The 15,504-nt window shown below is 47.1% G+C and overlaps 1 protein-coding gene across 1 annotated transcript in view; it reads left to right on the top strand.

Annotated features, from left to right (window-relative positions):
- The first annotated feature begins 8,928 nt into the window (after positions 1-8,928).
- The window catches only part of MED10 (mediator complex subunit 10), a 44,825-nt gene continuing 38,249 nt past the window's right edge, over positions 8,929-15,504 (top strand). Inside the window, exon 1 of the mRNA XM_014828461.3 lies at positions 8,929-9,109. The gene's annotated coding sequence lies outside the window, so the exon portion shown is untranslated. The remainder of the gene's footprint in view (positions 9,110-15,504) is intronic.

Here is a 15,504-nt window from a genome sequence, read left to right on the forward strand (position 1 = left end):
AAGAGGATCATCTGTGGGTGTGAGGATCAGTGGAATTCCTGAAAGACAGTAGCAGACTGGAGCAGACTGTCAGAGAAAGTAGCCCAGAGAGTCCTCAGCATGAAGGTTCTGCCACAGAGGCTGGAGCTCTTTCAGAGTAGGCGGAGATAAAGAACAGGACGAGGACTCCGGAGAGTCACCGAGGGATCCTGCCTGTGCCAGCAACGGGCCACCTTGGAAGATGTACCCAAACTCAGGAGAAAGCCTGGGTGCAGCTCGAGACCCAGGATGAACTGGAAGCTGCTCCCCTGGAGGACCACTCCTTGTGGAAGCGGGCCCCTCATCCTCCATCATGGAAGACGAGAAATTCAGCATCAGCTTCCCACAGCCAGTGAGCAGGGGTTCCCGAGTCATCCCATATTCGCAGAGAACAAAACACCACCAAACGTTTGAGGAAGAACAACCCTAACCGAAGAACTAACATCTGAGGAAACAAAGCTAGAAGAACAAAAAAAGAGACTTCAATATATACAACGAACATCTTCAAGGCAACGTGAGGTACAATTTAGTCTGCTCTCTTTCAGTGGATGGCACTTCTGCATGCATTCTTATGGAATAATTGCAGACGTGCATCAATGAATTAACCCCGGAATGAGTATGTAAAGAGAAAAGCCTGAATCCTGATGGAAGCAGTCCCCCCCAGCGATGCTGCCTCGCAAGGAATGTCTTTGTGCAGCCTGCCCTGTGCAGCAATCCGGGCACAGCAGGCAGGGAGGGGAGGCAGGCTCGCTTGAATCGTCATTTTGTTGTTGTCGTGGTGGTGATACGTGGCCCCCCACTGTCCTACTATTTGCTTTTTAATCAGGAGATTCTCAGTGTGTCTCAGCCTGGGCAGCTGCCCGTGAAAATCCCACATGGCTTGGAGGGATGTGACTGCCCGAACAGGCGATACGTGGAAGAGACAGCACTGCTGACTGCCCCACATTGGAATGAGTTGTGACCGCTTGTTGGCAGCCAAGACCTTGGCAGTACCATGGGAGCTCTGAGCTCAGACGTTTTCCTGGAATCCCTGACGTGGGGTTTAGGGGAAGGCTTTATCCTTAGTGTGTGATGAGAGCCCCCACCCCCCACCCCTGAGACAGACAAATCTGTGGACAGGAGAACCCCAGCACCAAATTCTTTCAAATATGCAGAAAGGGCTGAGGTTGGAGAGCAATACACTAAATTCTAGCTTAATTTAGTGTGAGGGTTATCTAGGGAAAATAGATGAGAAAAGCCAGGGACAAGCATGATGGCGACTCTGATGGAACGCGGAAGCCGTAATTAAGGTGTGTGGCTGTTATTCTCCCACAGTGATTTTAGAACCTGATATTGTTCGGAAGTGCAAGAGTGTTTGTCTAACTGGATGAAAGCAAGATATTAGGGGCATGGTGCTGGTGATTCAAGACATCCAATATTTATTTCAGGAGCAAATGCTGTCTTGGGATTACCACGGCTGACTCTGAGTTGCTTCTGTACCTGTAAACCCATATCTGGCTTTCATTTTGTCCTTTATCTGGTTAAAAAATATGTTTTAATTGTATACATTTCTCAAGGAAATGTGTGTGTTTTAGGCAAATGGGGACTGTAACATATACACACATAACGACAAGAAAAATCTATAGTAATTCATGTGAAGTAAATGGACCCCTTTGCAAAATGTCTAAAATGGCCCATTTTCGTGTTTGAAAAGGTGGTACATTTTGGTGCACATTGAAATTGTGACGATCCTTATCTCTTGGCCTCAGACTTGCACCTCTCTGTTGAAACCAGCTCATGAGTCAACAAACAAAAGTGGATGGCCTGTCTGTTATTTCTTTGGGCACGCAAGCAGGGAGAGTGCGGCCTTCCCATCTCAGCTCCTTCGCTGTACCCCACAGAACTCCCTGGCACTTGCTGTGATGGGACACTTGCTGGTCTAAGTCAGCTTCCAGCTCCGCCAGTGCTTCTTGTCTTAGCACAAATGGCTCCGGGCAGCACTAACCCTGTCTGCCCAGAGGGCAGGTGACTGGTGTGTGAACACCCAGAGTAAATTATTGCTCAACCCCAAAAGGGTTACACAACAGCACTGACCTTCCTGTGTGCAGGCCACTGAGATATTTTCCTATTTGTCCTGTCCTTATCCAGGGTAGTCCATTCTATTATTTCCTTTTCTGGAAAATGCAAAATTGACTTCACTCCTTTCTAATCGGCTTTGGCCTGCAGTATTAAAATTCTGCCCCATGTCATCTTCTGCTAGTGCCGTGTAACCCCCTCTTCCCCTACACACCGTCAAACATTTGTTTCTATGAAACATTTTATAGGTAGGAAAGCATTATTTTGAACTACAGGTGGAACACTCAATATCAAGCCATCTTTTAAAGAAAGGGAATGAGGCTCTGCAATCTTAGGAGTAATCAATTCTAAGTTGTTCTTCAAATGGCAGGAACTCCGCCTCTCCTGCCCCCTTCCCATGGGGTGTGGCCAAGCCCAGAGGCCACCCCCATCCCAGCCTGCCCACTGTGCCCCAGCCTGAGTGGCAGAACAGCCAAGAACGTCACTGCCGCTCTTTGCATTCACAAGTAGCTGGGGAGCAAAAGCTTGTAAGACCTCCTTCTGAATCTATCACTTTGCAATCTCATCTTTTCTGAGAAAATATTCTATTTTTTTAGTGCTGTTTTTTTCATCTAGGCAGCAATATTTTTCTGGAAAAGAGATTTTATTCAGAGTTAGCTTCTGCAGAGTAAAAAATTAGGCAATTTAGAAAGATAGATATTGCTTCCTCCAAACAGATAACTTAAACAGATAAGCCACGAGTTGTACACATATATTTTTTTTAAAAGCAATTACCATCTGCCTGATAGAGAAGAATAACTCTGTTGGAATTGAGGTTTCTTGTGTAGCTTTATAATTAGGATGCCTCGGAACAGGATAATATCCTTATCAGAATTCAGGAAGAATGTCTTCTAATATTTTCCTTTTATTTTCAAACTCATTATATAAACAATGTTTTGGTTTTCGCATAGAGGAATTTGGGATGTAGAATGTTGTCTTGCAGGGCAGAGCATTTTAAGAATCTACTTATGTTTTCTGAGAGGTCCAGGAGCCGTTCAAGCTGAGATCCCGAGGCTTTTCCTCTGAGAGCAGTCGTTTGACTCGGCCCGTACGTACGGGCTGACCTACCTGCCTAGCTAGTCCCGGCACCAGGGGCAGTTCAGGGCTACCTGAGAAGCAGGTGGCAGCCACCCTGTGGCCCCCACTGTCCCCTCCCTCCTGCCAAGTTCCTCCATGAACTCGGTTTGGCCTCTCCCCCACGCTGGCCTTCCTTTGTTCTCTGTGCTTGGAAATGACCCCTCCTTCCCCCCTCATTTCACGCCATTGGCTCACCTTCCTCAGTTACTGCTGGCCCCCCAGGGGCCGGTTATTTGGATTATTCAACCATGTATACCCAAGCATGGGTTTGGGCTGTATCCCACCTCACCCCTAGACGCACAGTCACAGTTTTCCCCTTATGGGCAGAATTGTGTCCTCCCCCCATTTGTGTGTTGAAGTCCTAACCCCCAGGGCCTCAGAATATGACTGTATTTGGAAGTAGGGTGTTTTTTTGTTTTTATTTTTTTTCTTAAGAAGACATAGAATCCTGACTTCTTTTTTAAGGTAGGCTTTTTTCTGGTGAGGAAGATTGGCCCTGAGCTAACATCTGTTGCGAATCTTCCTCTGTTTTTTTTCTCCCCAAGCCCCAGTACATAGTTGTATATCCTAGCTGTAGGTCATTCTAGTTCATTCTAGTTCTTGTGTGTAGGTCTGCACCCAGGATCTGAACCAGTGAACTCTGGGCTGCTGAAATGGAGCGTGTGAACCCAACCACTCTGCCACTGGGCCAGCCCCCTGGAAATAGGGTCTTTATAGAGGTAATTAAGGTAAAATGAAGTAATTAGAGTGGCCCCTAATCTAATATAATTGGTGTTCTTATAAGAGGAGATGAGGACACAAACCACATGTACAGAGAGATCACGTGAGGACACAGCAAGAAGATGGACGTTTACATGCCCAGGAGAGAGGCCTCAGGAGAAACCAACCCTGCCCATACCTGGATCTCGAATTTCTGGCCTCCAGACTGTGAGAGAATGGCGCTTTGTTATGGCAGCCCTGGTAAACTGTCACCCCCCTGCAGAAGTCCATTGGCCCCAATGAGCCTGCCCTGCGCAGTGCACAGGCCGGCTGGCCGTGGTTCCTGTGGTCAACCTTCTCCAGCTGGTTTGCAAGCACTGTGTCCCCAGGGCTGACTTTTAAGTCTGCTAGAGCACAAATCGTATTTGTCCTTAAAACACAGTTACGTGCAGTGACTTGGTGCCCAGACTGCCACACAGCGGCCTTTTGAACCTTAATATATGGAATTATTTCCTGGCCATTCATGGTGCGCCTTCTCCGGCAACCCCTCAGACACAATCACCCGCTTAAGCCCCACCCCTGGAGGGCTCACCAGCTTTCTGTTCTGCTGGTACCGCTGGGCGCTTCCCCTTGGGCTCATCCCGGGATGGGGTGCTGCAGCTCTGGGTGAGCCCCCAGAGCGGACCGAGGACGAGAGGGGGCAGGGAGGAGGGGTGGGGAGCTGAGTGCTCAGGACTGCCCTCACCCCTCTATGGGAAAGCACGTCATTTTAATAGGTGGTTTTGCTTGTTCCTTTCTCCCAGCGGGTTATGGACTGCCTATGAGGCAGATCTCACCTTCTCCTCTTCTGTGGCCCTCAACTCCTAGCAGAGCACCTGGCACCTGTACTGCACCCAGGGAGATAAAACCCCACCCAGTGAGACAAGCCACACCCCCTTACACTGCTAGTGAAGGATGGGGGCGCTTAGGCCCCAAGGGCTCTGTAAGAGGAGGAAGCGGGAAGGGCAAGCTCAGGGAGAGGAGTGGCCCGGTGAGCTGAGGCTGGCACCTGTGGGGTGTGGAGAGACTGGCACCTGTGAGGTAGAGAGGCTGACATCTGTGAGGTAGAGAAGCTGGCACCTGTGGGGTGGAGAGGCTCGCACTGTGGGGGATGGAGAGGCTGACACCTGTTGGGGGTAGAGAGGCTGGCACCTGTGAGGTAGAGAGGCTGGCACCTGTGGGGTGGAGAGGCTGGCACTTGTGGGGGATGGTTGGCAGGTTGGCATCTGTGGGGTGTGGAAAGTCAGCTTTGTGGGCCAGAAGCTGCTTGCTCCCCCATCTCCCAGCTTGATGAGCCTCAAAAGCACGTGGAGTCTGAGCCCAGGTTTCAGAGGCAGGCTCGTGAGTGGCAACGCCTCCTGGAGAGCTTCGGAGAGGGAAACAGAAGCAGTGCTTCGGGCCTGTGCTGAGCTGCATGGCCCCAGCTCGGGCGGGGCAGGTTTGGCTGGGATCCACAGATTCCCACACGTCTCTGCCGACCCTCTAGCCTGGGAAGCTCTCCAAGCGAACGCAGAAGCAAATGATGAGCCAGCTCAGGCGTGGAACCAAAGTGAACTATTTTTAAAAGCAACACACAAAAGCTGTGCCTGTGACGTCGTCTGTGTGTGGAGTGGAAAATGTGACCCATTTTTGTGACGATTTGCAAACGTCACCAAGTCTGAGGTCATGAGGACCTTTTGTAAAGGTCTAGGATTTGCTGAATGTTATAAAATAGTAACATTTATAAGTATTTAGATTTGGGACTAGTTTTAAAATACCCAGATTTGAAAATGGTCTTAAACTAGAAATACGTAAATGGAGAAAGTCTTGAAACCATGCCTGAAAATATTACCCTGTCTTCAGAGAGATTTCCTCTAATCAGTGGCTGAAACGTGTTTCTGTATCCCTAAATTGACAATGCAACGTCCTGCCACTTCCTGAGCTGAATTCACCCTCTATCAGTTTAATTTTTCTTACTTCCTCCCTTCTCTCTCTTTTCTTTTTTTCCTTCCCTCCCTTCCTTCCTTCCTCTCTCCCTCCTTCTCTCTTTCGTTCTCTCAGCTAAGAACCCTGAACGTAGAAGTCGTCAAGCCTGGAAAAATCCATGATCCATTCAATTGAATTTTGTCTTTGACCAGAGCACCAAGAATTTCAGATTAATTCAACAAGCAATTGTTGACTGACTATTGAGGAAGATTCACGGGATTAGGCCTAGTCTCAAGGTAGTTTCCAGAAGGATGTGATTGTTCTTTCTGATGTCAGTTTCAGAAACGTGCCCCAAACAGCCTACTTTCTCAGAAGAATGCCATTAATAATGTTATTGATCAATTTATATAGCATCTTGTGAGGCTGCATTTATTCTTAGCTTGTACCAACTTTCATGAGTGTTGAATTCCAAAAGTTTACTCACAACTGTGTAAGGCCACCCTTCTTTTAGGAAACTTAAGGTTCCTCATCAATAAAATGAGGATGATATCTACCTCCCAATGATTGTGATGAGTGTTAGACATAATAAATTTTCCAGAATTCCCAGCACATATTAGCCACTCAATAAAGATTTGTAGATCCTCCCTGAGTCACCTGAAAGACATGGATAATGCTCCTCTTTAGCTTTACTTTCATTTCAGATGTCTCAGGCTTCATTGATTCAACCCAGAGTTTTTCAGCTTTGAAACTATCAACATTTTGGGCCAAATAATTCTTTGTCATGGGGGCTGTCCTGTGCATTCTGGGATGTTTAGCACCGTCCCTGGCCTCCACCCACTGATGCCAGCAGCACCCTCTACCCCATCTGTGGTAACTAAAAATGTCTTGAGTCTTTGCCCTGGCTGAGCACCACTGCTTCAACCTAAAAGGATGGAGTTTCTAGTTATGAGACTTCAAGTACACAGCAAGTCTGGAGATTTCTCCAGATGCCACAATTACAGTTCCCTATCTTGTCTCTATGTTACCCTGTCTTTGCCAAGAGAGGAATAGATACTTTTAGCCCAGAAAAGAGACACTTCCAGAACTACTTTGTGACCGAGTAGTGTTAAGTTAGAAATTTGGGTGAAAGCTTGTGTTTTTCAGCTATGGCTACCCCTAAATAAGATAATTGATACTGGGAATTTGCTGCATCCTTAATTCCTCTGACCACTCAATTTTACTTTGCTTCCAGAGAAATGTTGGAACAATTTTATCAACTGTTATCAAGCATGATAACCTTTATAGTTCTTGTATATTACCAATGTCATTTAATTTGAGATATATGTCTATATATCAATAGATCCATCTAGCCATCCATCCATCATGCATCCTTTCATGTATGCATGCATCCATCCATACATCCACCATCCATCCATCCATCTACCATCCATCCATCCACCATCCGTCCATCAAGCATTCTTTCATGTAGGCACACATCCATCCATCCGTCCATCCATCCATCCATCTGTCAAAGACATTTAGGGCTAATCTATCTCAAAAGACGAAAGTCTAAATGTCTTAGTCAAGTGCAGAGAAACTTTAGAGTCTCCAATATAATATACTTTTAAAGATTTTATATATATATACATATATAAAAATAATTGTATTATATTATAATTATATAAAGTTATGATTATTATATAATAATATAATATGAATACAGATAATCGTACTTAAATGTAAATAGTTATAATATGTAATATATATTATATATTATACAACATTGTTTACATACATATATATACACATATGTTGTTATAAATGATATAATTAGAGTAGGATGCTCTAGATATATGCTTCCCAGTAAAGTGGCATTAGGCACAGAACTTGCACATTTTAGGAAGAAGAAAGACGTAATTCCTGTTCTCAAGGACACTTTAATCCAATAGAGCACAGCATGGAATTAACATGTCATATTTCTAATAAAAAAGTAGCTTAATATGGGAGAATTATTAAGTATATATTTTCTTGTGAAGTCAAGAGATGGCTCAGTAATAAAGAGGCTGGTATTTTCCTTATTAAAACTTATTTCTCTTTGTTCTTGGAGTCAGCGGTTTCATTGTGCTGAGCCTCAGTTTACCCACTTATAAGTTGCTTTCACTTCTATCTATTGTTGGAAGTTTTTGCTAGATCCCATTCCATGAAGAATGTGGGACTCCTATGCTGGTTGATATCCCCACACTTACTCCTACTGTCCTTCATTACTTACACATTTCAAAGTTATTTCTTAATCTCTCGCTTGTCTGAAGGATTTTTTTCCTACTGTGTGAGTGTTTGAGTTCAATGGATTGAATTTGCTGAGCTAGTGTTTGTTTGAAGCTTGATAAATAGGATGTCATTTAACCAAGGTTTTGCCGTACAAAGAACGCGAAAGGTTGAAGAGTTCCAGCACTGTCAATGACCACAGCTCACTCAATGTCACAGCTACACTTACAGATGGTTTTATTAGAAACCCCCTTTTACTTCCCAATTCCCATTTTCACAAGTTGTGGCTTATGTCTGCAACTCTCCATATTTAATCTAATTCCAGAGTCAAATTACTCTTGGGTTATTTGAGTCAAGTGAGGTCTGCTGATACTCAGTTTTGCAGGTATGAAAAATATAGTGCTCACTTTTCATACAGCATTTCCCCTTTCCTGTCAAATGACGAATCCTAGCGAATCGAAATTTAACAGGAAAGTAGCATGTTTACACACTCAGAATCAGCAGATCACATTTAAAACTCTTCCTCTTAACCTGAGGAAGCCACATAAAGGTCTCATTCATTCACTCATTCATTCATTCAATGAATGAACACTTCTTAAATGTGATAGAGACTATTGTAGACTTTTATAGTTAGAAGAAAGAAAAGAATAGGATGCGACACCAGGACTTTAGGGGTGTATATTCTCGTTCGGCCATTCTCAACCTGGCTACACACAGACTCACCTGAGCTGGGGAGTGGGGCTATCTTGGGAAAAACTGATGCCTGCTCCCTGAGGGCCAATTAAACAGAACCTCTTGGGTAGGGCTCACACACGGGTGGTATATATCCAGGTTGAGATTGCCGGCCTGGTCAGACAGGGTGAGCAGTCTCCTGCTGCGCTGAGGGCTCCAGCAGAGGTGGGGCATGCCACCCGGAGGAGGACGGATTCCGCCTGGCAGTGCAGAGTGGCATGACTATCACAGGCGTGCATGAGCTCATCACCCTTGTGAGTGGCAGCCTTTCCAGCACCGTTCCTGCTTGTATTCGCATTAGGTAAGCCCTTCTGCGGTCGTGCTGTGGACAGCACCTTAAATGGCCAGTGGGGCCGACTGAGTGGCAGGAGCAAAGCACAGCCCTGTGTGGACAGAGCTCTCTTCCAGGGCCTTTTACTGGCTCTGAAATCCCAAGGGCAATTCGCTGGGCACAGAGCAGGTTCTGAGAAGGACGACCTGCATCGCTTGGCACAGCAGTCCCGTGAAATGGGGACGCTGGCAGCGTCACCAAGGGTCACTGTTGGTCTATACTCCAGGCCTTGGTGGTGAGTCAGACACACAATCATCCTAGATGAGGTCAGAAAGTTTCCTACAGGATTCAGGTACCTGGCTGGGATGGGGCAGCCATCTAACCACCACTGACCCCGTGAACAAGGACTCCAGACCGGAGTTCCACTGAGAAACAGGGCTGCAGAGATGGGCATCTCTGGTCACTGTTTAGAAGCCTGCTTATAAAAAAATTGATCAGAATGCCCTCCTTCCTCTGTTTTGTCCTCTAGATGGAAACGTTTGGGCAATTAATGACTATCAAGAAGATTGATAGATATGCAGCTGCCTTATAAAGCTAACCTTTTCTAGGACACTGGAGGGTCCAAAGTATTCCAAACGGGGGCCTGGTGGGATGGAGAAGCATGGCTGTAGATAACTATATATTTCTGGCGTTAAACGTTTTGTCTGTTTTCTAAGTGGCCTTCTCTTTGTCCCTGCTTGGCCCTCAAAGTGTGAGTCCATATTTATTTTCATGGCCCTCATAACCTCTCCCCGGTGAGTGCTTTTTTTAGTGGAAGAAGTTGAGCCAGCAGCTGAGCGATAACTCAGGGAGTCTGCTGAAGGAAAGACAGGGCCGCTGGCCAGCTGTGATAAACGCGAGCACAGACCAGCTGGCCGGCACCCACACTGCTCCCCCAGTGGCCCAGGTGGGCTCTGCCCTTCGCTGGTCCAAGCCACAGTCCCGGGTCTCCTTGGAGACGTCTCCATCCCTGCAGGAGTGGGCCCATCCAAGTTCTGCTCTGGACAAAACAGGGGATCTGCTGCTGAATTGTGGGGAAAAGGCACAACTCAACCTGTAACAGAAGGTGAGAGAAAATAAAACGGCATGCTTGTAGAAAAGGTGACAAACAATGAGTGGAATACTAAGGAGATGGTGACAATGAACACAATCTTGGGGACCAGTACGGGGCCCTCTGTTGGTGTAATATGCTGATATCAGAAGCCCTGTACTTACTACTGCTGTCCCAGGAAATGCACGCCAGTCCCCAAGAGCGTGGTTTTCCATTTGTCAGTATGGTGTTATGTCATGCACATAATTTAAGTTGACAGAGTTTGAATGTCCTGATTTGTGGGGCCAAGTACACCGTCTATCTTCCAAGTCGAGTTTTGGCTAGACCGGGAAGTGGAACGGGGTCAAGGTGAGGGAGCAGAAACAGTGAAGGAGGAAGCGATGACTTCATCTGCAATTTGGAGGTCAAGCACATGCTTCAAAGTCAGGGTCTGGAACCACGTGGGTGCCCCGGGACCCCATCCATCTGCGGTCCCTGTGACAGTGCCCATTGCCCTGGGAGCTGTCCTCATGAGAAGACAGCATGAATCTACCCTCTGGAGTTGTGTAGCACAACTTCTCTATGCTACACTTCAAAGGCAAGAAGTTCTGTATTTAGAAAAACTAGAGAACAAACATCCGATACAGGATCTCCAATACCATGATAACGAGGCTTAGAAAAACAACTGCAAAGCTGAAAGGCTGCACTTGTCCGTAAATTCAAAATATAAAATCGTGGAAGCCAGCTTCTGGATGACACGTTTGTGACACAGGGGTTTCTGGTTTTCTCTGGCGGAGCTGTCAGCTCTTAGATCTCATTAGAGCTAAATTAAAGCTAATGTGCTTTAATTACAGGGATAAAGAGAAGCAAGTGGAAGCAGAGGTCGGACCAGGAAAGCGCATGGCCTTTAGAATTCGTCAGACCCAGTTTTTAGCCTCATTCGACAACACCTAGCAGTGTGAACAGATCGAATCATATAAATGTCCTCCCAGTCACTTCCTGCAAGTGGGAGCAAGTTTGTGGAGGGGTTAACTCTGGGAATGGGGACAAAGGGCTTTTAATGTGCCTGGTGCTTAGTAGGGCCTCAACAAATGCATTTATCAAAAAACAAACCAGTGAAAGCAATGTGTCATGGGTTGAATTGTGTCCCTCTAAAAAGACATGTTGAAGTGCTAATTTCCTGTATCTCAGGTGTGACCTTGTTTGGAGACAGCGTCTTTGCAGAGGTGATCAGGTCAAAGTGAGGTGTCTTGGTCAGCTCTCACTGCTGTAACAAATTACCTTGAACCAGGTGGAATAAACTACAAGCATGTATTTCTCGGAGTTCTGAAGGCTGGGGAGTCCAAGATCAAGGTCCCAGCAGACCTGGTGTCTGGTTCGGACCTGCTTGCAGACGGCCTTCTTCTTGTTGAGTCCTCACATGGCAGAGAGCAGAGAGAGAGGGAGCAAGCTCTCTCACGGCTCTTATTGTACGGGCACTAACCCCATTCAGGAGGGCTCCACCTCATGACCTGAGCACCTCCCAAAGGCCCCACCACTAAACACCATCACAGTGGGGATTTAGGCTTCAGCACATGAATGGTGGGGCACGCAGACATCCTGTCCACAGCACGAGCTGATTAGGGTGGCTTCCAATCCAATGCGACTGGTGTCCTCGTCAAAGGAGGAAATTTGGATTCTGAGACAGGCAGGCACAGAGGGAGAAGGTAGCCATGCACAAGCCTTGGGGAGAAGCCTGGAAGAAGATTCGTCCAAGCATCTTCCAAGGGAGCACGGCCCCGCTGACGCCTTGATCTCGGACTTCTGTGAGCCATGTATTTCTGCTGTTCAAGTCACCCGGTTTTGTGTATGCTGCTATGGCAGCCCCAGGAAACTCATCCACAGGGGCTGGGGCATCATGAAAGGGGGGTCAGTGCACAGATTGAGCATATGCAGCAGTGTTTGGGGGCTGTCCCCACTGTATGATCTACATGATGTCCAGGGCAAGGGCAGCATCACGTCCATAAACCCCGTGGCGCTCAAGGACCAGTGAGGAGAAACAGTCAATGGGAAGATACACTTTTCAGCAGCTGCCTTGTTACTTCTTTCTCTACTTTTATTATTAGTTAGATCTGTAAAAAGACTGGAACATCTTGAAGATGGGGAAAGCATTCTAGTGCAGCGTAGCCACTGAAAAATCCCCCAAAAAGAAGAGTTTTGAGTGCATCTGTGACATCCCGTGCTGTAACAATGTATAATTATACGAGACATTATTAAATTGTAAAGCGTGAAGCTGGAAGAACGTGTACTTGCGTAAGCGCAGGCTCCTGCTGGGGTAATTACGCGCCTCTCTGTCGGCTGACATTGAACTTACAGGGCAATGCCATCTGGGCTCTTGCCATCAAGGTTAATGTGAGACTCGTCAGAAAACATGCCAAGCGACAGAGTCAGCGTCGCAAAGAACACTCGTATTATTTGCCACTTGATGTTTCGTTTGGGCTATGACGTGATGAGATTGATTGTTCAATTTTAACGAATGCCGGCTGGAAAGGTAATGATGACTTATTTCCTTCCTTTCTGCCTTCTTCCATGACTTTCTTTTGGTCTCTTTGATACGGCTATTTATATACTTCGGCTAATGATGATCGGCTTAGTTGAATGAGTCTGGAGTTTGCCAACACTGTAACCACTGAGAACCCGAATCTGTGGGCCTGGGGCAGGGTCACACTTTGGGGAAGGGGGCTGTCCTGTGTGTGGTAGGACGTTTAGCAGCATCCCTGTCCCCTATCCACCAAGGCCGGCAGCAACACCACCTCACTGGTGACAACCAAACATGTCTTCAGGTGTTGCCAAATGACCCCTTGGGTGGGGGACAACCTCGCCCCTTGTTGAGAACCACTGGGTTATTGGAAGGGGTACAGGATGTTGCAAAGATAGGGGAGTATGGTCAAATCCGAGTGACATCTTCGGCGCTAGTGCCTGATACCTGATGCTGGAGTACTGAGGAAAGCAAGAGCAGTTTATCTCCAGACAGCTCCGCTTTCCGACGTCAATCATCGTGCTTATTTCTCCAGGTTTACGTGATGAAATCAAACACAGAGTGATGATAAAGCAGAAACAAATGCTGAATTAGTCTGCTCAGGCTGCCATAACACCATACCACAGACAGGGGGGCTTAAACAACACAAATGTATCTCCTCACAGTTCTGGAGGCTGGAAGTCTGAGATCAAAGTTGGTTTCTGGTGAGACCTCTCTCCTCAGCTTGCAGACGATGCCTTCTCGCTGTATCCTCACATGATGTTTTCTCCTTGTGAGCATCCCTGGGGTCTCTTCCACTTCTTATAAGAACATCAGTCCTAGTGGACTAGGGTCCCACCATACGACCTCATTTAACCTTAATTATCCCCTTAAAAGGCCTCATCGCCAAATACAGTCACACTGGGGGCTAGGGCTTAGACCCATGAATTTTGAGGGACACAATTCAGTCCATAACAAATGCTGAGATTGTAATTCTGTCCAGAAACTTCTAAGATAGAATCAATCACAGAGAGTCAGGAGAAAGAGCTCCCCTCCTCTTTAGTTAAGGTCAGCTCTTTCTAGTGCCCCCGCCCCCATGGTAGCATTTATTAGTGTCTTCCTGGGGGCTTTCTGGCTCCCCAGTCTGTGGCACCTTCCCTGCTTTGTGTTTGATCATCTTGAGCAAAAGCAACCCAAAACAGAACAGCACCACCAGGCCGTGCGGCCGGCCCTTCTGAGACAGCAGCCCTACTTTTGCTCCTGGTTTTAGGCTCCCTCTCGGCTGATGACCTTCACATGTTCCTTCTTGACTTCGTGTGCAGCATATTCCACCTTTTTGGAGGAGCCCATCAAGGTGGGAGAAAGGGCACACGCTGTTTGCAGTAGGAGGAACGGCCCTCCTTTATTCGATGACTATGCCAGCCCCTGGGCCAAGCCCTGGGATGCAAGAGGGAGCCACCTAGCCGGTTGTGTCTTCAACCAACAGAGAGGAATTAAGTAACCAGGGAATCAAGGCTGCAGACTCTTGAGTGACGGGGAGAAAAGGTCTACAGAGCTGGGAGACCCTTGATCAGGGGTTTCGTCTGCTTTGGGGGAAGTCAGAGAGGGCTTCCTGGAGGAAGTGATAGGTGAGCGGAGATACTTTTAAGTAAGAATTTGCACGCTTGTTTGAGAAGTTTAACAGAGGCCTTGATTTTCTCTGGGTGACTCACATCCACCAGGACACTTTTATTACAGTGAGACTGGCTATGTTAAAATGTAATCTGGGGTTATTTATTTTAAAGATTTTAATAAAATTGCCCTACTCATGGATGCTGCTGAATACAAACAGGGACCACTAAGGGGAAGAGATGAATCTCGCTCCTCTCCTTGCAGAAGTGAGAATGCCGAGCACTGAAGGACTTTGCTGGAGACACCAGGCCAGGAGGCTGATGTCACAGAGGCGCTTCTCACAGGGGCCTTGGGTCAGCTGTGACCCAAGGTCCCAGGACAGGGGCAGGAACCTAGGCTCATCTGAAATCACACTCAGGAGAGGTGGTCTGTGAGCAACCAAGACCCAAACCAGCTCAAACTACCGCGAAGAGTAAAGGCACTTGGAACCCAGAGCGTTCGGGTGGGAGGTCCCCCCTGGCTGTTCTGACACCCAATTCCAGGGCTCGGGGCTCCCTCACACCATCAAGTGTTTCTGCAACACCAGCTGGGTGCCCTACAACTCAGCTCAATGCTGACACTGCCTGCCTGCAGCTAGAGTCAGATCCTACAGGACTGTCCCCCTCCCACTTCAGATGCCGTCTCCAGTCCAGGTTGTCACCTGTGCTTCTGACAGTCCCACTATAGACCGGACGTTCCAACGACCCCCTCCTTGGGTTTGCAAATTGATAAATTTTCTAGAGTGGCTCACAGAACTCAAGGAAACATTTCACTTACTAGATTACCAGTTTATTATAAAAGGATATAACTCAGGAACAGCCAGATGGAAGAGATGCACAGGGCAACTAGTAAGGAAAGGGTGCAGAGCTTCCATACTCTCTCCAGGGCGCCACTCTCCCTGCACCTCCCTGTGTTCATCAACCTGAGATTCTGCAAATCCTGTCCCTTTGGGTTTTTATGAAGGCTTCATTTTTATATAGGCATGATTGACTAAATCATGGGCCGTTGATGATTGACTCAACCTTCAGTCCTTCTCCCTCCCCGGGAGGTCAGTGGTGGGATTGAAAGTTCCAACCCTCCAATCACATGGTTGGTTCTTCTGGTGATCAGCCCCCACCCTTAGGTGCCTTCCAAAGGTCATTCCATTAACATAAAAAAGATACCTTTATTGCTCTCTTCCCAGGAAATTCCCAGGGTTTGAGGAGCTCT

The sequence above is a fragment of the Equus asinus genome, chromosome 10 (assembly GCF_041296235.1).
Source record: "Equus asinus isolate D_3611 breed Donkey chromosome 10, EquAss-T2T_v2, whole genome shotgun sequence".
NCBI classification, from domain to species: Eukaryota; Metazoa; Chordata; class Mammalia; order Perissodactyla; family Equidae; genus Equus; species Equus asinus.